Source organism: Canis aureus, chromosome 13 (genome assembly GCF_053574225.1).
Source record: "Canis aureus isolate CA01 chromosome 13, VMU_Caureus_v.1.0, whole genome shotgun sequence".
Taxonomy (NCBI): domain Eukaryota; kingdom Metazoa; phylum Chordata; class Mammalia; order Carnivora; family Canidae; genus Canis; species Canis aureus.
Genome location: NC_135623.1, coordinates 10,630,165 through 10,644,418, shown reverse-complemented (window position 1 = coordinate 10,644,418; position 14,254 = coordinate 10,630,165). Strand labels below are relative to the sequence as shown.

The following is a 14,254-nucleotide window of genomic DNA, read 5'->3' as shown; positions in this document are numbered from 1 at the left end:
AGCTCTGATCCCTGCAGTGCTCAGTCATTGGCCAGGAGCAGCCTTGGGAGAGTGTGGCCTCAGCTGAACATCTATCTCCGCAGATCAAAAAGAGCAGCACCTAGAGCCCATCAGCCAACTCTATTCACATGGCTTTTTGAAGGGAAAGCTGAGTGGCCTGCCTCCAATGGCCACTCAGCTTTCCATGACAGGGCTGATACCATCATAAAGATGCTTTGCTCTCAGAAGAGTTGTTACATAGGTGGCAAAAGGATGATGAGTCTCCAGTAGCAGAAAACAAGCTAGGAAAAAATAGGTCAAAACAAAGCTATTACAAGTCACATGAGAGAACACTTCTCATTTTCTTTGGTATTGTTGGGTTTTATCAATTTATGGTTGATTAGAGTGAGGTATAGCATAGAGATTTTAGTCAGTAATATTATAGTAACTTTGCATGGTGACAGATGGTGACCATACTTACTGTGGTGAGCATTTTGTAAAGTATAAAACTGTCAAATCACTATGTTGTACCCCTGAAATTAATTCTTCATTTATGAATTTAAAATTTTTTTCTCAGAAAACAGCAAGGTGACTTTTTTCTGTTCACTTACGATGCTTAATGGGGAATGCTGTTGAGGTATTCTCCTGAAGTTGACTGTTCAGTTGAAGGTACCAATGAAAATTTGGGCCCCAGCCCCATCCTGGTCTGAGGACATTGGCTGAGGTCAAAAGGGAGGATACTGAGCCTAGCATAGCTCATGGCACTGATGCTTTGTTCTAGGCTTCAATGAACTCATCAAAAATCCTGAGAAGTTGAGTTTATGGTCAAGAGTCAGTCAATTAAAAAAAAAAAAAAAAAACAGCAGTAGCAGATTCTTCAGGAAATAAAAAACATAAGACTGTACAGCTCTAAAATTGAAATATGGAGTCAATAAGAAATATGAAGGTGAGCAAGGAGTGGTAGCCCCTAAGAAAGGCTTCTGTCTGGTATAGAAGGATATGGTCTAAGTCCTCTTTGAATTTCCATCCACCAGAAGGTGCATATATGTTTGTTGAATGGACTAGTGAATGTGCAGGAGGGCAACCTCCCCACTTGTCTGAAAGGAGGACTTTGAGAGAACAAAAGAAAAGTCACTTCTACTAGTGTTGGAGGCAGGAGAAGAGGTCAACACTGAACTGGACACCACTCAACAGGCTCACAGAGAGGACAGGAGGAAGTCACAGAGGCTCCCTGGAAACAACAGAAGTTGTCCGCAACATGAGGTACCCCCAAAATCCTCAAAGAATGTGAGGAGACAGATTAGGAACAAAGCTGTGGTGGAGTCTGAGCCAAGAAGACATTGGTGTGTTATTATTCCAGTGGCCTTCTCTTACCCCCAGGCCGGCAGGACCAGAAGAATCTTGGCTTAGTACAGATTGATGTATTATCCTCACAACAGCAGTGAGACACAATAATTATCCTGTTGAGGAGGCCGAGGTGAAGGGGCAGGTGTATTATGGAAGACACAAGAAGAACTTCCAAGAGGAGGGGAGTGGTCTGCCAGGACACAACAGGGGAGGGGCAATATCTAACTCTCGAGGACCCAGAGAGGATCCAGAGCCCGAAGGCAATGCTATCAGACCAGATAAAGAAGTCTTAGATAAGCCTGTTTTTCCTGGGAGGGGAAGTGCTAAAAGGTAAAGGATTCAGAAGGCCTAGATTCAAATTCCAGGACCCCCCCACCCCCACTTCCTAGCTGTGTGTGCCCACTGTTGGGGCCAGGCGGGAAGGGAAACTCCTCAAGATGGCGGATACGCCAAAATGGCTGAGGTTCCTGTCACCACCTCCACTTGGGACGACAGCTTGAGCAGACCCTGACACCTCTCCTTTGGACTTCCCCAACCGAACCCAATGCCCTTCAAACCCCAGAGGAGGAAGTCACCTTTGACTGGTCAAACTGCAATCCTCCCTTTGCATATGAGCCAACCAATAGGAAACCGTTCTGCCTTACAACGTTATGTAAACCCCCCCCCTCCCCCAACCACCTTGTCTTGGCGCGACTTCCTGGACTCACTCTCTCTCCCCCGTGAGTCGTGGAACCTCGCCCGAGGGTGCCTGCAATAAAATCTGTTCTTGGACCCTCGCTTGCCTTGGCGGTCTCATTTCCATTTAGTTTCTAAAAAAACCTAACACCCACCACTTAAACCTTCTGTTCTCAGTTTTCTTGTCTGTAAAACGGGGCAAGAATATAACATTGATCTCAAAAGCAGTTAGTTACGTTAAATGAGACACTGCCAGTGCAAAACTTTATAATGCACGTCCCGGTCTTGGCCCCAAACCCCATCATTGCCCGCACGGAACTGTGCACACCGCGGGGGCTCACGCTGTGTTGCCTGACAAGGCCGCCTGAGTTCATGGGACCTGGGACCCGGCATCAGAGGGGAGCTGGTGTGAGGTCTGTGTTCTCACGTCCTGGCCAAGCAGAAGCCAACAGCAGCATCTCTCAGGAGCACGTTTTCTCCTCAGGCGTCTTGGTCCCTCTGGGTGCAACAAGCAAACGGACCGCCGTGTCCCCCACACCAACTGCAAGACTGGCAAAGCGGGCGCGAGATTAATGGCCTTCCTGCGCAACAAAGGCCTTCGTGCACGGCGGCAGAACTCAATATGCACACCCGCCACCCAGGCCCCGGACCCCACCCTCCCGGCTCAGTGGACAGCGGCAGCTCGAACCCCGTAATGTATGCGCGCTCCGGCTGCTCGGCCCAAGTTATTATTCATTAGGGTTTTCTATTACCCGGTGATAAATGACGCCCCCAGGCTGGCGTTGCCCCCAGAATGCTTATTACGGCTCACTTAAGTAGGCGTTGATTTAGCTTAAATCGGTTGTTCTGTTCAGCCCAGACATGGGCCTGCCCCAGCCCTGCCTCGAAGACTCCCTTCACCAGGGCTTAATTGAATTCTAACTACTGCGGCCTCCTTATTAGGGAGGGGTGGGGTAAGAGGCCCAAGCCCCAGTGGTCTCTCCAGCCCTATGTAATCCTAATTTGATAAGGGTCTTCCCCTTGACTCTAGACAATAAATTTTGACAAGCAACTCTGATTAGGCCAGAAAGAACTTCCTAGATGGACTTAGCTCACAGGGAAATGATGAAATCTCAGGTAGCAGCAGCTCTTGGGGTGTCCGTGTGACTATCCCTAAGTATTGCCTTTGGATCAGGCCATTCAAGCCATCATGTCTATGGGCTACCCTGGCACATCCATCAAATTGCCTGTCAGAGTAACAGAGCCAGCCCTGTCCCTCCATAAGGATCCAACCCAGAGTGTCCCCAGAGACACTGTGGCTACAACTAGGACCACCATTTGTTTGTGTACCAAGGAGTCGCTGAGTGCACAAGTGGGCCAGATACTGGCCTAGGTGCTAGATACATAAGAATGAACAAACAAAACTCTCTCCCATTGTGGAGTTCACATTATAGAGTTTTATTTATTTATTGTCGATCATGTGCCAGACATTGTTTTAAGGCTTCACCCATACTACCACATTTGTCATCACAATCCCATACTAGTTTCCCAGTTTTATAGAGAAAGAAACTGAAGCTTGAAAACATTCAACAATACGTCCAAAGTCACTTAAGTGATAAAAGGTCAATAAGGAATGGCCTAGAATTTGAACACAAGCCTATAACCACAGTGTTGTACTTCCTCCTATATATGATGTTGTATGTTATTACACCATCGTATTTGCCTAGCACGTTAGAGGTTACAATGCATTTTTCACCTTCATTAATAATCCACAGCACAACCTCCTGGACATCAGTACTAATGTCACCATCTATAGATGCAGTGGTTAAGAGCTCATGGTCAGAATCCTAGGTTAGAATCCTTCCTCTGCCTCTTACTCAGAGGGTAACCTTGGGCCATTATTTATCTTTTCTGAGCCTCCTTTACCTTGGCTCTAAAATGGGTGATAATAACAGTACTACCTCAAAGGTTGTGAGAATTAAATTGGAAATTGTATGGATAGCCTTCAGCACAGTACCTCGTGTAGGACACACTGTAGTCTTGAATCCTTGGCAGGAACAAGGAAATGCTCAGGAGAACAGCGGTTCTTGGTGGGAACCAAGAAGCTGTCTTTAAGACAGGACAGGACCAAAGTCCCAGGAAGACCTGGTGATATTAGGCAAAGAGAATTCCTGAAGGAACAGAGTCTGAGGCTCAGAAACATTCAAGGGCACAGGAAGTCTGCAAGTTATTCTGCATCTCCTGCTTACCACCACCTTTTTTTCTCCTACAGTAAAGTTCTGTTTGAAAAAGCCTACATATCTGGGGCAGCTGAGTGGCTCAGTCAGTTAAGCATCCAACACTTGGTTTCAGCTCAGGTCTTGATCACAGGGTTGTGAGATCAAGTCCCACGTCAGGCTCCACACTCAGTGCAGTCTACTTGTTCCTCTCCTTCCCCTCTGCTACTCCCCCACCCCAGCATGCTCACTCATGCATGTGCTCTTTCTCTCAAATAAATAAATAGAATATTTTATTAAAAAAAAAAAAAGTGGGGCACCAGGATAGCTCAGTCAGTTAAGTGTCTGCCTTCAGCTCAGGTTATGATCCCAGGGTTCTGGGATTGAGCCCCGAGTCAGGTTTCCTGTTCAGGGGGGAGCCTACTTCTCCCTCTGCCTCTGCCCCTGCTTGTGCTCTCTCTCGCTCTCTCTCGCTCTCTCTCAAATAAATAAGGTAAATCTTTAAAAAAGAAAAGAAAAAGCCCATATATCTCATCAGGGGTACCAAGGAAGGGATGGTCATTACATAGTAGTAATAATCAAAATAAGAGCTGGCACTTCTCAAGCATGAAGAATGGGCCAGGTCTGCACTGCTCCATATACTTCAACTCACTTTACCTCATAACAACCTCCTGAGGCAGGTACCATCCATATCATCCATTTTACAGATAAGGAAAATGAGGTTCAGAGAGATGAAGGAATTTGCCCAAATAATTTAGCCATGATTAGTAAGCAGCTACAACAGAGCTCATACCTGGTTTTGCCTTCTTCCCTACCACATCACCTCCTCTCAGAGGGGACCACAGCCCTCTTCCCTTGAGGAGAGCTTTAACAGCCTACACCAGGTGGGAATCCAAGACAGTTTTTATAAGCCCATTTCCTTCACTCTGTTCTTGTCAAAGAGCCCTGCAAACTGAGGAAGAACAAAGAGTGGCCAAAAGTCAGAAAGAACATGGGCCAAACTGCCTTGTAGGTGGTCAGAAACCACAGGGTGCTCTTCAATGAACTGGGCAGATAATAAAAATGTTGCACACTATCAATCACATCCTTAGTTTCTCAGCTTTCATTTTTGTTGCTGGTTTTTTCTTTTAATTAAAAATACAGATGCTGTATCCAGCCTTTTCCTCCCTGAGCTTGCTACTCAGCTCTGCACTAGAGAAAATGGGGAGGCATAGCAGTGTGCCCAAGTAGGTACATCTCAAAGAGAAAAAGGGATGTCTGGGGTGCTTGCCTCACCCAAAAAGCTAAGCAATCCTCCTGGTGTAAGGCACCTCCAGGGACCTGGGGTCAGTCCCCTCATTGGCAGTGTTTCAGTGCAATAGGACATACACACAGGTGTCCACCCACCCCCTCACCCCCAGGGCAACTGCCACATGCTGCCCGGCCCTCCCTGCCTCCATCCAAGGCCTAGAGAACATCTCCCTCAGACAAGGTCACCTTTGGGCTGCTAATAAAGCTCAGCTATGGAATTATTCATCAGCTTTAAAAAAAACACATCATTTTCATCATAAAAAATAATAAACTATGTTACAGAAGAAGTGAAAAATAGAAGAAACAAAAGAAACAAAAATAAGCCATAACTCATTCACCCTGACACAAGCACCATTAGTATTCTCAATAGGTTTCCTCTCTCCTCAGCCCTAGGTTTTACCTCGTGGTAACTGAGGTACTCCCCCAACTGTGTACCCAATGTTTTAGGGCCTCATGCTACACCCTAAACAGTTTTGGTATCCCACACAATCTTCACAACTGTCATTTTAATGACTGCCTAGTACTCCATGGAGTGGTGCCATTATTCACTTGGCTATTCTACCGATGAGCATGTCACTATCCTTAGCAATGATGCCATGAAGAGCTTCTTATTTATTATTGTTTTCTTCCTCAGTCTTTGGGGTTATTTCCTTAAGATAACTTCTCTTTTTTTCTTAATAATTTTTTAAAAGTGGGGCTTGAATTCATGATCCTGAGATCGAGACTTGAGCTGAGATCAAGAGTTGGATGCTCTACTGACTGAGCTACTCAGGCACCCCTTAAGAGAACTTTTCCACATTAATGCAGTATGTGTGAGTGGGTCAAAGAGCATGACTCATGTTTGGACTCAGCATTAATGCCACAAGCATAGGAGACTACTGAATCCACTGCAACATTGTCCAAAGTGATGTTACCTTTTTATCCTCACTGGACAGGTTAAGAAAAATGATACCTCTTTGTTGTTTTAATTAGCCTTGGGGAAGAGGTGTCCTACAAAAGGGTGGTTGCATCTTGTCATTTTCAAGGGTTAAGAGCTTTGGCTGGAAGTAGTCTAGGACTGAAAATATAATAATTCTGCCATTTCACTAGCTGTGTGCCCTGCCTTAATTCTTTCCAGTCCCATCTGCTCTTCTCATCTGCAAAGTGGTGATGATGGTGCCACCTACCAACAGGGTTGGCATCAGGACGACATGAAATGATTGATCTTAGTCCTATTCCCGGCATATGATTAGCAGCACAGGTTTTGGGTTGTAGTTTATCAATAACTTTAAAGCACTAAAAAGTCTGATTATGCAGTCAATAAACATTTATGGAGGGTCTGGAAATGTAAGAATGAATAAACCATAGGTCTCGTCCTTGAAGCGGTCCCACTCTGATGGGAGTTAAAGGAGAAAACAAGTGTGTGGTATCATACCCACACCCAGAATATGCTCCAACGATGCTGCATCGGGGCTACAAAATGAGGGAGTGCAGGGGAGAGCCGTATCTCATCTGGGAAGATGGTGAGCGAAGAGACCATCATGGAAAAGGCACAAGGGGAGATGGGCGTTGAGGAATGGGTAGTGTTCTCATGGGGGGCCATGAGCACACAGGGAGGGACACTCCAGGTAAGGGAACAGCACAAAGAAAGGCCTGCAAGTGAGGAAATTTCACCCAGAGTGGATATGGGGAACAGCAACTAGTCCCACTGGGTTCATGGGCTGTGGATCTGGCCCCCACAAGGCAGCTGATCTGATTCCAGGAAGAGCCTGCCTCATGGAACAACCTGTCAGCTACCTCAGCCTTTTCGGTGAGGTTAATACCCAATATGGCTGGTGTGGAGAAAGGGTATGCTTAAATTATAAATCTCCTCTCTTAGAGCTGCCTCTTAACATTCCCTGAAATCAAAGGACACTAATAAATAAGCCCATCCTGTCCGGAATCCCAGAGCACTGAGCCGTAGCTTGTCAGGTTAGAAAGCCCTGACACACTGGGAAGGGAACTTTACTGTGAGGGTCTTTTTCTCATGGTGTAGCTGTGTCTTCTGTCCATAGCCCCAGGGGGCAATTATGGCTGGAAGCAGTAGACACAGCTCAGCTCCACAAAGGAAGTTGTTGGAAAATCCATTTCCCAAGACCTAATGCCACTGTTATCTTCTCCATCAAGCCCTCTGCCATCCTGCTTGCTTTCAAGCAGTGCTAGCACATCCCCTCTTCATCCTATCCATACTCATTTTCTAGTTTGCTACAACCACGTTGTATCTCCTGTCCTCACCTACTCTGTTCGGGTTGCTGTAACAAAAATACCATAGATTGTGTGGTTGAGGCAACAAACTTTCTCACAGTTCTGAAGGCTGGGAAAAGCCAAGATCAAGGCATCAGTACATTCCTAGCTAGATGACCATCTTCTGGCTGTGTCTTCACATAGAGGACTGGAGGAAGGGACAAGGAAGCTCTCTGGAGCCTCTTTCATAAGGGCACTAACCTCGTGCATGAGGGCTCCACCTTGGGATCCAACCCCCTCCCAAAGACCCCACCTCCTAATACCATCACATTGGGGATTAGGTCTCAACATATGACTTTGGGGAGATACAAACACTCAGCCTATAGCAATGGCGAATTCCTCAAGGGCAGGGATGTGATCTGCTTGTCATTCCCGTTCAGACACCCACTCCAAAGTAATAGAAACAAAAAGCAATTAAACAAATGGAGATTGACCTGAACACAAAAGAACACGGACCATCAGGAGCAAGTCTGGGACTAGGAACCCAAGCACTTAAGCATCTTTAAACCTCTCTCCTCTTCCCTCTGCCCTTCCTCCTCTTCCTCCTTACCTGTCTTCCTCCCTCTCATTTTCCCTCCTCCTCCCTCCCCCTTCCTCGGAGACACAGACTCTTATCTCCTCTCCAGACACCCATTTTCTCTTTTCTTCTCTGTAGACCAGCTTCTCCTTATTCAACGCCCAGGACAGCCTCACTTCATCTCAGTTCAAGACATCAGGTTTGAGTGACCCAGACACATTCCAGTCCTGATTCCAAACTTCAAGAAGAGCAGAGAGAATCAGATTGACCCAGCTTGTGTCAGATGTCCACCCCTGATCTAAGAGTACTCACAATATCTAACATTTAAGTACCAGGTACTGCTCTAAAGCCTTATATGTATTAACTCACTTAATCCTTACAAGCCTTTGAAATAAGTGCTACTGTTAGCCTCCTTCTAACAGTAGGCCTTCTAACAGTAGGCCTCTCCTTCTTTTTTTTTTATTATTATTATTTTTTATTTTATGATAGTCACACAGAGAGAGAGAGAGAAGCTGAGATACAGGCAGAGAGAGAAGCAGGCTCCATGCACCGGGAGCCCGACGTGGGATTCGATCCCGGGTCTCCATGATCGCGCCCTGGGCCAAAGGCAGGCGCCAAACCACTGCACCACCCAGGGATCCTGGCCTCTCCTTCTATGCATGAGATAAGTACCATAACAAAAATCTGATTTGCATGACCAAAGTCACATAACTGGCAAGTGATGCAGCCAGGACATGAACCCAGGGAGTCTGACTCCAGAACCCAGGCTTCCAATATTATACAGTATTGGTCTCAGACATTGTGGACAATGGACAGAGCCTAGCAGAGAAACAAGGCTGTGGTAGCCCATCCTCAGAAGTGGGCAGTTATCAAAGAAATGGCATCCTTAAAACCTTTTTACTCCTGCTCGAAAGCAGTAGATGGATAGATGCATGGATGGATGGATGGATGGATGGATGAATAGATGGGCCATCTCTTCCTTGCTCAGCCCATTACCAGCTAAACCATGACAGTTTCTAAAGTTTAAAAAAAAAGGGTGGGTTGGGGAGAGTGCTAGGGTTCTGTGTTCCCTCACCCTTACCTGCAGAGCTTTGGTATTAAAGGGACAAAAGCTGAAATTCCTAGGTAGGGAAAGACAACCTGCTCCTGAGTTTATCTGAATTATCTCAGGCTGGGAAAGGGCAGAGGGGAATGCTTACAATATAAGGAAACCATTAGGGGGGAGGAAGAAGAGAAAAGGATAGGTTTCTCAGAGGCTTCCAAGTGGAACACAGACCAATGGGTACATGACCCCCAAGCTGGAGAGTTGCTGTGACGAGAAGATGTGATGGAGTAGAAAGAAGTGAAGTAGTTGAACTCTAAGATCTGTGGCCTTTGGACCCACATGAAAATACCCCTGTGACCAAGTGTAGCAGAAGGGCTGAGGAGCGCCCCATCATCTAAACACCCAGCAGGCTTGAACGGGAAGCTAATCCACAGTGACCAAAGGGGACTGAGGACTGGAAGGGACTGGGTGAGGACCACCCCCACCTCCGACATTGGTACTACTCAGCAGTGGCAGGAAGGGTAGGAACAGAAACCCAGCTGAAGACTTGACCTTGCCAGCCTAGAAGGATAAGCACTTAGAAGAGGTTCATTCTTACAGAACTGAGACAAATCTGCTCTCTTCTCAATTCTAAAGTCATAAGTTAAGTGCTCTGATTGAGGCACTCCCTGAGGCCCGCAAAGCCAGTGCTCATCCCAGAAGTGGTGGGGGGGAACATCCCCCTGGTGTGCGCATCCTCTCTAGTGCCAGCTTTCCCATGACTCAGCTGTCTTCCAGGTTGTGGCTCTTTGCCTCCCCTGGACCCCACATATAGAATGTATCAATCCTAACCTCTTCAGTGCCTCTCCATTGCCCTCAGAAGAACATCTAAACTCTTCAGCTCACCTGTATTCATGAGATGTCCCAGATGATCCCCAGCTTCACCTTCCACCAACCTCCTCTTCCAGAGTCACACTGACCTTCTTTCAGCTTCCTCAGCAAGCCTCCTTGTCTCAAGAGCTTCGGGCTTCTACTATCTCTGCCTGAACACTTTCTCCCAAGGGTCTCCCACTGCTCAGAAAAGCCACACACACACACATCCATGCACACATTCACCCGAGCACACATGCATACAAACAACAGTCGTCTTTTACTATCCTTCAGATCTCAATCCCTCTAGAATGCCTTCAACACTGGGTCTTAAAATCAATACATACATTGAAAGTGGTTGTATTTATTCCCCTCATGTCTCCAAAAAGGGTTCTTATTAAGTCAATAGTGCACTTTCTAATCAATGGTGTGTGTTAGGTTTTTAAAACTATAGCAATTGTTGAATGAATGAAACACATGCTTTCTGCTCCTTCCCCTATACTCCACTCTTGTCTGCTTCTGAGACCAGCTCGCTCACTCTCTTGTCCCTTGAGACCACCCTGCCTGTACCCACTCCCTGTTCTGGCTTTGACTGTCATCACTTGATTCACAGCCACTATCAGAAAGCTTCAGACAGGAATACCTTCTTTATGAAGGAGAGAGGCAGCTTGGAGCACCTCAGACCTCTTAGGTTCAAAGGGTCCGATGCCCTGATCGAGGTGAGAGTGTCTGCCCACTAACATCTGAGCAGCTGAACACATCAGTAGTTTGCCGCAGGAGAACCAAGTTTTTTCAATGTTCTGGACCGAGCCATTCATCAGCTCTGACACCACAGGCAGCTTCCTGGGCAAACAGCTTTATTGCTGCATGAGATTAACCCAGACTATAGTAATTTGTAAAAAAGATAAGAAAATTGCACTGGTCTCTTAGAAATAAATCTGAATTCCAGAGTGGACAAAGGGGACTTCAACTTGAAATCTGCTATTTCAAATATAATATTTATAACAGCTTCCGAAGAGTATAAAAAGCCAAGTGCAGCTTCTTGTTGGAGGTGTCATTTCAGGACCCGCCATTATGAAATCGATTTAGCCAGGATTCCTAAGGAGTCCAAATGCCACCTAACTTTTTTTCCCTAAATCCCATTTAACTTTAATGGAAGATGATTTGGCCTGTTTGAGAATCATTGTTGTGTCCACCTGACTTCATCATACAGGATGTCAGGGGGTGGTTAATGGGGGGGTGAGGGGATGTGAGGTCAGAGGACCTGCCTCTTACCAGCTGTAGGATCTTGATGAACCAGAGTTTATAATAAAGGTCCTTCCCAGAACTGTTGTGATTAAATGAGATAAGACTGTGAAAGGGGAATACAGATGTCAGTGATTAATGAGCACCTGGTCACCTAATGGGTACCATGGGTTGGGCTCTTACAACTGTCCCTGAACAAGGACTGAACTTCCCCAACGTGGCCTCAGGTAACTCTCTAGATGATCTCACAAAGAAGGCATGGTAGGTATCTCCATTTAAAATGAAGAAACTAAATAAATAAATAAATAAATAAATAAATAAATAAATAAATAAATAAAATGAAGAAACTGGAGGTCAGAGAAGTCATGGAACTTATCCAAGGTCACAGAGCTGGTAAGTGCCATGACATAAATTGGACCCCTTGCTCTTGCCCATTTTCTGATGCTTGCCCATAGGCAGCAGTCTCTGTGTTAGCCACAGAGACATAAAAGTAACAATCTTGGCAGAGCACATGGCCCGGCAGTAGCACACACCTAGGAGTAAGTACCTTTATTATGTTAATAGTAAATAATGCTCATTAAGTGCTTGCATGTGCCAGACACTGTTCTAGGAGCTTTATACAAATCTCACTAGGCACTTACAACAAAAGGGGGAAGTGGACACTATTATTACCCCACTGTAGAGACAAGGAAACAGCTTCAGTGAGGATAAGGGACTTACCTGAGAGTATCCGTTGGCACACAGTAGAACCAGACATTTAACCTGGGCTACATCCTCACTTTTCTATTGTAAGAGGAGATGCTACACAACAGAAATGCTGGAAGAGTCATGGGAATCCAAGTTTGAAAAGAGGCTGGAAAGTCTCCCCAGGAGATGTAACTCTTGAGCTGGATGTTGAAAGAGAAGGAGCATTGGTCCAGCAAATGAAAGGGAACACCAAGCAAAATCTCAGATTGCCCTGGGACCCTGAAGGATCCAACCAGTACTGTGCTGGGTACAGCTGCCATTGTTCAGCCCTATGACATTAGAAGGAAGATGGTCAGCTGCAGTGAGCTGGCTGTTGAGAGCATTCATCTAGAAGGCAGGGATCCATGTTACCCTTCTCTGAACACCCCAGGCCTGGCACAGATTAGGTACTCAGTACCCTCCCAGGCCAGAACTGAGTCCATAGAAACTTGGACCCAGCAGAGCTCCTGAAGACTGGGTGAGCCAAGTTCCTCATTTTCCAGGTAGCAAACTGAGACTCAAGGGGGAAAAAATGGAGACTTTTTAAATTCCATGTATACATGGGCCCAGAGGGTCCCAAGGCAAAGGGGGCAGAAAGGAAGTAGAATGGAGTGAAGCAACTGGCTTTTAGTGTGACCTGGGTCCCAGCGGGAGGCCCAAGTTATGGTCATGGCTAAGGACAGAAACTAATAGAAGAAAGCTACTTAGCACGGAAGTTGTTAGAAGATGGATCTCGGATGGTTTGAGGTTCTGCCTCCCACTGGCTGCTTGCACAAATTAGCCTCCTCGAGCCTCAGTTGCCACACATGGAAAACGGGAATAGTATTGTCCATCAGAGGGTTATTGCAAAGATTAAGGGAAATGATGCAAATGAAGATCTCAGCACTCAGTAACTCAGTGCCGGGTGCACAGTAACGTGCTCAATAAACACTAATTCCGAGGGTCCCAACGACATCTTCTTTGCCAACTTCAGTCAGTAGCCTATTGAGCTGATTGTCTTCTGGCCCTGTTCCTCAGGGCTCTTCCCACCAGCCAGAGCCTCCCCCAGGAACTCAGAAATCCTGTAAAATTGGTGAGACTCAGTGGGGACAGCACCACTAAGACGCCTAAAGTCTCTTAAATAAAAAAGGAGATGGAGATTGAGCTGGATTTGTGGAAGAGTCTGCTCTCCCCAACAGGTGTGGGCAGAAGACCCGGCACAGAGTGGCCCCCTCTCTGCTGCGCACCAGCTCTGCTCTGGGCCCCAGTTTCAAAACGCTCAGAGGGGAGAGGTTGGATACCCCAGCATGGAGTTCCCCCTCTTTAGATGTCGAGATTAGCCCCAGGGTCTCCGATAAACAAGAATACAAGTTCAAGGATTTTGCAGTGGAGAAGAGATGCTTCCCGTTGCGGTCTATTAAGACGACAGGGCGGGGAGGGAGGAGGGGGTTCGCTTTAGAGACTTACAGAGGAAGGGCTCCCGAAAATGCAGGCAATGCACAGGTGAGCACCCAGCTGGTCACTCTGCCAGCTACTCCCCACACTCCGCCGTCTTCCCCCAAACCATTCCTCCTCCAGGGTCCATCAAAACGTCTCTTTCGTACTTTGCCCAGGAAAAAAGTAAATATTTTTCAATGAAATTCAGCGATCAATTAAACACCGTCTCTCTTTAATATGAACGTTGAACCAACAGCGGCTGCACATTCTAACAAGAATATTTAAAGCAATTAAACTTTAGCTACTTTTAAAACAAATTCTTTTAAATGCTAATGACCATTGTTTTCGCGCTTGATAAGTAAAATTTTGTGTCGAGCAAGGTTAGATGATTGCAATGATTTAATTGTACTTCTCAAAGAAAGGAAAATGTTAAGAAGAAAGCTAAGATGGACCTCTTACCACATTCCTACCGCAAAATGTCCTGTAACAATAGAGCCGTGATTTGCTGAAATTAAAATGCTATTATGGTGAAATTAGGGCTTCAATATTTTTAGCAGCTTTAATAGGCCTTGCATTTTAAGGGACATCTGATAATAGATAATTACATTTCATCTTAAAGAAACTGAGTTGTTTTCTTAAGGAAAATACTTTTCTTTCTTCCAGAGAGGTTAAAGCCGAGCCATCATTAGAAGCAGCACCCAGTTGCAG

At 46.0% G+C, this 14,254-nt stretch overlaps 1 long non-coding RNA gene across 13 annotated transcripts in view; it reads right to left on the bottom strand.

The window, feature by feature from the left end:
* The window catches only part of LOC144281840 (uncharacterized), a 94,198-nt gene that overhangs the window by 59,140 nt on the left and 20,804 nt on the right, over window positions 1–14,254 (bottom strand). For 2 of the 13 annotated variants that reach the window (XR_013350248.1, XR_013350251.1), the window contains exons 4-5: window positions 13,577–13,712; window positions 12,125–12,291 (exon numbers count right to left, since the gene is read on the bottom strand). The exons of 9 other annotated variants lie outside the window; for them this stretch is intronic. This is a non-coding gene — a long non-coding RNA (uncharacterized LOC144281840). Of the gene's footprint in view, window positions 1–797; window positions 2,551–12,124; window positions 12,292–13,576; window positions 13,713–14,254 lie in introns of those variants that run through there. 2 more of the 13 variants (XR_013350250.1, XR_013350249.1) reach the window with 2 other exon arrangements.